At 43.7% G+C, this 7,384-nt stretch overlaps 1 protein-coding gene across 1 annotated transcript in view; it reads left to right on the forward strand.

The window, feature by feature from the left end:
* The window catches only part of LOC106689654 (mucin-3B-like), a 63,761-nt gene extending 56,727 nt beyond the window's left edge, over positions 1 to 7,034 (forward strand). Inside the window, exon 15 of the mRNA XM_067051638.1 lies at positions 6,875 to 7,034. The gene's annotated coding sequence lies outside the window, so the exon portion shown is untranslated. The remainder of the gene's footprint in view (positions 1 to 6,874) is intronic.
* The last annotated feature ends 350 nt before the right edge of the window (positions 7,035 to 7,384 follow it).

The raw sequence follows: 7,384 nt of genomic DNA on the forward strand, positions 1-7,384 counted from the left end.
ATGTTCTCTTATTATTATCACCCTGAATGGTCCCTCGTATCGCTGTATCTCCTTACCCCTGTTTGATCCCAACTTTCTATATACAGTTGTCCCAATTTTTATCATTACCTTCCTATCCGTGAGATTTAAATTCTCCCGAGCTACTCTCCTGGTTTTTTCCTTCTCCAATTTTCCCTGGACTTTTTCCCATAGCTTTTTCCTAGTGACATGATTATGCTTATCTCCTCCCCGTCCGCCGCCGTGCCCTTGTAGTCTCGCCGGATTCCACAAAGACCAAAGAGGATCTCAAACAGCGAAACCCCGTAACGGAGTGCACCGAATGATTGTATGCCGCAATTGCCTTTGGCATGGCCACGTCCTGTTCCAGCCCTTGGTCTGCCTGATACAACCGAAGGTGATCGCTCAGCGATACTTAACTCCTTCCCTGGAAATCGTGTGGCCCATACAATTTATTTGCTCCTGCCCCAGCGATGATTTATCTCATTTATCTCATATTATAATTTGAGCCCAAATTGTCTGATTCTCTGGAATACGCTGTGTATATATTGCACATGTTCGACTTCATTTTTACTGAACACTAGCAGATCATCCATATAGATCTGACAAACAGATTCGTCAATTCCTCTTAATAATTCATCTATTAGGCGCTGAAAAGTTATGGCAGCATTTTTGAGTACAAATGGCCTTCTTGTAAATTCGAAGTGGGCCCTCTCAAAAGTGAATGTCGTCCTATGTAGGTTCTTAGGGTGCATTTTAATCTGAAGATATCCGGCCTTCAAGTCCAATGTGCTCGTCTATGGTATTCTCGTTGAGCTTCGTATAATCTATTACTACCCTGTACTTTTCGTTAATTTCACCAGGTGCGCTCTTCTTTTTTACCGCCCACAATGGAATATTGTACCTAGATGCACTATCATTAATTATTCCCTGGCGTTTTAAACTTTGAAGCTCTTCCCTGATGTGGTGACGTAGCGCTATCGGGTATCTCCTCTCTTACACATAAGTGACCTTGTCTTGTTTCAGTATGATCTCATGTACCGTCTTCCCAGGTGCCACGAGCATGTCTCCTTCTTTAAAAGTTTCTTCATATTCCCTCTTAAGCCTCGGCCTCCAGTCCTCGGCCTGATTAATTGCTCCGACCCGTGCGCCCTCAGTTTTCTTCTGTCGATGACATTTGTACATTTTACCCCCCAACATAATTCTCCAATTTCCCTTTATATTCTTAACCCAAACACCCGCCTTCCCTAGCAGGTTATACTCCACAATCATTTTGTATTCCCACGGCATACTCCCTACGATATGTACCGGCAAGTTCTCTCAACTAAATCTCCACCGGGTCAAACTTATCTCTACCTCCCCCTCTATCACACAAGGGCCACCCCGGGTGATTAATTTACATTGACATTTCTGAATCTTGGGTGTCCTACCTCCATCACACAGCTTTTACAAGGCTACTCGACACATGATGGTGTTGAAACCGCCGGTATCCACCAGGCGACCCTTACTCCAGCTATCTCTATTATATGCAGACCGCCGCTCTTTTCTCTCACATTATAATTCAGCAGTGTGCGGTCGCCTCTCCGCTGACAACCCCTTCAGATGTCTCGCGTGTTCCTTTCTTCAGTCCCTCGTCTCCATTCTCTTCCGTTCCCTTACTTCCATCCTCTTGTTTCTACCTTATCCTCTATACTACCTCGGTTCCTTGGCTCACCACCTTCTTCTTCGGGCTCTGACGCACCTGATGATTGCGTAGATTCATCTGAAGATCTACTGAACCTACGGTGGCATCTCCGTATCTGTTGGGCGTTGATCTCCATTGGTTCGCCCCGGCCCACATCACTTCTTCGGTACAAATATGGGCACTGTTTGGCTATGTGCCCCTCATATCCACATTCAAAGCACCTCGTGCGCGGGCAATGCGCCACTAAATGTCCAATTTTACCACATCCGTGACACTTGCGGTCCTCTCGCCGACTATTGTTTCTGGGTTTAACTAGGCTTCTTCTATTTTCTTGGTCCATAGCTCTCCCTCTTCTACTATTTCCGTGTTCTCTTCTCCTCCAAGGATTGGACATCTTTCTTGGTCGTTGGTATTCTATCCGAGTCCACCCTGGTTCTTTTACTTCCATTCGGGCCTCTACCTCTCTTGTGCTTGCTTCTATCTTGATTGAGATCTTGAGCTGTTTCCACAAACGAGCGTTCTCTCGGAAATCCTTCCTTCTCCCCTAGCTCCTTTGCGAACTGTATCTTTAATACCAGGGATAAGAATTGTATTCGGCCCTGTACCTGAATTGTTTCCATCATTTCGCTCAGTTTATCTTGAATTTTGTTAAAGCGTGCCAGGAGTTCCGCGGCATATTAGACTGTTTCGGTTGTCTCTCTTGGATTAGTTCTGATTCAACGTTTAGCTACCTCCAATGCTATATTAAATAGAAGAGGAGCCAGAGGATCCCCCTGTCTCAAGCCATTCTCCACAGAAAATTCCTGGGACAGCGAATTTCCAAGCTTAACTTGGCATGTAGTGTTCATTTGTCATTTTTACCAGGCTGACTAGTTTTTTCGGAATGCTTACCTTTACCATGGCTTGGTTTGAAGTCCACGAATGCATATGTAGGTCTATATTATACTCATAGCATTTTTCCATTGCCTGCCTCAAGGTGAATATCTGGTCAACTGTCGATCTTCCGGGCCGGAACCCTCCCTGATATTCTCCTATAATATTTTCCGTGAAATTGGACACTCTTTTATATAAAAGCACTGCCAGTATTTTTTAGGTTGTGCTTAGTAGAGCAATGCTTCTATAATTATTGCATGTCAGCTTTTCTCCTTTCTTGTCTATAGGACATATTGCTGCTCTTGTCCAATCTTCTGGCATTTTTTCTTCCGTCCATATCTCCCAAAATATATCATAAATTGCTTCCCACAAATCACTGCCTCCATATTTCATCATCTCTGGAGTTATCTCGACAAGACCTGGTGACTTATGGTTTCTCAATCATTTAATAATGTCAATAATTTCTTTCTTTTCAGGAGCTTCCACTTCTTCTGCACCATCCTGCTCCTTACCCATGATTTCGTGGAAGCTTTCTTCAGCTCTTTTCTCAGTGGCTCTTGTGTTTAGCAATTCACTAAAATACTGGCTCCACCTTTCAAGAATTGACGTTTTTTCTCCAATCAGCTCACCATCTTTCCCTTTACATAATCCAGGCGCAACGGTTCCTAAAATAGGCGGTGTACTGGCAGTGTCTGTTCCTCAGGCTAGAGGTGGCTGTTTCAAAACCGGGCAGGAGGTATAAAATGTGAAAATACTATGATATAGTTATGTGCTAAAAAGGATGGAAGATATAGTTAACTGTGGTGCAGGGGCACGGAACCCCAGTACCGGCGCCGATAGGGATTGCGAAAGCGGGTTCCCAAGTGTCGTCACCTTAAGACAGCAGTGCTGCAGTGGTGGGGAACTTGGCCATTGTAGCATCTAATGCCATAAGACTAATCACAACAGAAGTGATGCAATATCTTGGGAGCAAAATTAAACAGATTCTCTTCTTCATTCGCACCAAGAACAACAAGATAAGAAGTTACGCATGCGAAATCCAACTATAATTTGAAAAGATGGAAACAGCTGCCCTCCCTATCGGAACTTCAGACGACCACACCCAAACGAAGATGGTCCACCTAGGAAGAATGATGTTAAATCAGAGGAAACAGTAACCACACTTTCTTTAACGGGTGATAAAAGAAAGAACAAGAAGAAAACCGCACAACCCAATGCAGGAAAAAACCTCGCCCAAAGCCACCGAGACCTGATGCAGTCATTTTAAAATTATAGGATAGCCAGTCCTACTCAGATGTCCTACTCCAATTGGACCGGAAAAAAGAGCAATCTCTTGCTGCACTAAAAAGCTCAATGGAGGTTGTGCTTGGCGAAGGGGCAGAAGTCCGGACTTAGACGGAGGAGTCCCTTTTCGAGCTGCGAGACCACAAAAGAGGAGGTTGGGGAGGCATTAAAACCTCTTCTGGGTGAAGATTCAGTGCCCACTAAAGCAGTGAAATCTATCCGTCAAGCCTATGGAGGTACACAAACAGCGGTCATTTCAATTCCGGTTCTCCAGGCTAGGAAAGTTATGGCTCAAGGAATGTTTCGAGTAGGCCTTGTTGTTAGCTGTTTACGCAAAAGACTTAAAGTTCCAAAGTGTTTCCGTTGCTGGGAGTACAGACATATATCTCAGAATTCTGTTGGAAAGGATAGGACCTCCAAATGTCAAAACTGTAGTAAAGCGAATCACAAAGCTACTGACTGTGAGCAGAAACCGCAATGCGTATTATGTGCGGGAAATGGAGATTCTGACCACCCCAGCGGAAGTAGTAAGTGCCTAGCTTTCCGTTCAGCATTGAGACAAATGATTCAAATCCAACAACATCGCAGATGAGAATACTTCAACTGAATTTGAACCATTGTGAAGCTATCCTGTGCAGCTCTTTCACCAAACTATACGGGAACAGCACATCGACATCGCAATACTCTTCGAACAATATAAAAATCTGGATGGCAACTCGTGGGTATCCAATGGCAGTGGAAAAGCTGTTATTTGGACCTGTAACTCCCAAGCTATTCTGGAAGTGAATACTACATCGCACCCCGGCTTTGTATGGGCTAAGATCAACGACGTTTACATCTTTAGCCGCTACGCCTATCCCAGCATCACAATAGAAGACTTTGCGAATTTGTTGGATCGCAAGGTCTTAGAGGCTAGTTGCCATAAGCCAGCTATCATAGCGGGTGATTTCAACGCATGGGCAACTAAATGGGGAAGTAAGTTAACAAATCGAAGTGAAGATATCGATCTCTTCAATTCCTGCATTCGTGAAGGCTCAATGGCGAAACCTTGGAAGAGACCACGTACTTATTCCAAAGAGTAAGGGAAGACTGGAAGACCCGTCAACCTATCGTCCAATTTCCTTATTGGATACTATGGGTAATGCATTCAAGAAAATCCTTTCCCTCAGTCTACAAGAGTTCACAGAGGGAGTTAATGGCCTCTCGCGAGCTCAATACGGATTTTGTAAAGAGCGACCCACGATAGATGCAGTAGGATTGGTAGTCGAGAGGGCCCGCACAGCTTGCAATTGCAGGAGCTAGGTGGAGAAGAGGTGCTAGTGTTATGTAGCAATCATCAGTATAGACATTACGAATGCTTTTAACACTTCAAAATGGACCTGTATAATAGATGCCCTACGGACCATGGTGGTGCCAGCCTATCTAATGAGAGTTCTCACAGACTACTTCAAAAATAGAGTTCTTTTTTATTTTTCAGACATTGGCCTGAGAAGATGCAAGGTGACTGGTGGGGTCCCACAGGGCTCGGTATTAGTGCCTCTTTTGTGGAACGTCATGTACGACGCAATCTTTAACTTGACAATGTCGGAGGGAGTCTCAGTCGTGGGATTCGCAGATGACGTTGTAGTTGTAGTGGCGACGAAGAACTTGAAAGTAGTAACCCTCATCACTAACCAGGCTGTTGCTATGGCCGAGATTGGCTGTCTTCAGTAGGCCTACTACTTGCAGATCACAAGACCTAGGTTTTCATAGTAACTAACAGGAAGCAAACTGATTCCATCACTGTTACGGTGGGTAGGAATGTAATTCGTTCCCAGTCTTGCTTAAAAAACCTAGGAGTCATGATCGATGCACGTCTCCGTTTTAATGTTCACGCGGAGTAAATCAGCGCCAAATCTGCTAAAGTAGCATCCTTTTTGTCACGCCTTATGCCAAACGTTGAAGATCCCAAAAAAAGTAGCCGAAGGACTGTTGCCACTGTTATCCCCTCCATTATGCTATATGCAGCCCCGACTTGGGAAGAAGCGATGGTAACCATATCATACAGGAGACAGATGGTTTCAGTTTATCGCAGAGTTTGTTTAAGGACAGTTAGCGCTTTTATAACTGTTTCTTACATAGCGATGTGCGTGATAGCCCGAATGCCACCCGTGGAACTCCTTGTTGAAGAAAGAATCAGGCACTATGGACGTCGCTTACTAGTTTCCAGAGAAGAAGAGCGAAAAATAACCATCGACCCAGCGGCGTTGGGAGGCTGCAGATTACGGGAGGTGGACTCGTAGGTTAATTCCAGATGCGGGCACGTGGTATGGCCCTCAACATCTTTTCACATAACACAAATGTTGATCTGACATGGATGCTTTAGAGCTTACCAGTACCGCTTAAAACTGGACAACCGAGGAAACCGCGGAGCTCGTGTTTTTCCCTTGCATTCGCTTTGCGGCAGAAAGATGTGAATTGGTGAGAGTGTGTGGAGGACGAATGGCACCAGAAAACGTGGTGAGCTATATGCTACTCTCAGACCAGCATTGGAACGCAGTGAAGAGATTCAGCACAGTCGACCTCAAGAGGTTGAGAGAGGAAGAGAGTGCTAGAAGACGTTACTATGAACGTGAGAACCATGCGAAGAAAGCGAGGCGGGACTCAGCCATTTCCCTCCATGAAGTAATGGCTAGCAGCGGTGCCGTAGAGAGGGATGCAAAGTGTAGGGCGTGGTTTTTAAGGGGTAAAAATCCAACACTCGGATAGGAACTGACCTATCCGTGTCTTTTGACGATTTCCACCGACCCGCTTAAAAGTAAAAAAAAATAAATAATAATACACACACAAACACAGCAGTTTAATATTTCCCTAAGAGCAAAAACATAATAACCTATGTACTTCATACATAATTTAATGGAAGAAAGTTGACAAATTATTATAAATATTTAAAATAATTTAATATTTAAAATATTAAGATTATGTAAAAAATATTTGACCATAACGATTAATGATAAGTTACACCAACATTTAATGATACGAACAATTTGTTTTTAGGCGACTCAAACGATACACCTGCAGCCCGCGCTGCCCACATTTTGAGTCTTCGCAGGGGTCCGTCCAACCGAAGTGCCAGGAAAGAGCTTCATCCATCAAACCTCAACCTCAAGCCTTTACTAGCGTCCGTATATACCACTCAATCCTATAAAAGAGATCAGCGATCAGCGAAAGCAATAATAAGTGAGTAAAAGGACTTCATTATGTTTGTTACTAATAAATATTATGGATCCCAAGAAGATAAAAACTCTAAAAACATTTAAAATATCGTTATTCTTATCTGATAAGGGGAATGCTTATGCTTATTCTTATAACTTATGTGAAGTCGGATGATGAGAATAAAAAAAAAAGGAAAAAGGGACACTGAAACAACTCTGTTTTATTTCTCATTTTAATTCCTCTTATATACATTCTGTGTGTTTGTTTACGAGGAGAGTTAGGATTACGGCTGATATTTTGCCTGGCCATACCGTAACTTCCCCCTACCAGTTTATGAACAGGCTCATAAAC

This window comes from Halyomorpha halys, unplaced genomic scaffold (genome assembly GCF_000696795.3).
Source record: "Halyomorpha halys isolate HHAL.00 unplaced genomic scaffold, Hhal_1.1 Scaffold1423.1, whole genome shotgun sequence".
Taxonomy (NCBI): domain Eukaryota; kingdom Metazoa; phylum Arthropoda; class Insecta; order Hemiptera; family Pentatomidae; genus Halyomorpha; species Halyomorpha halys.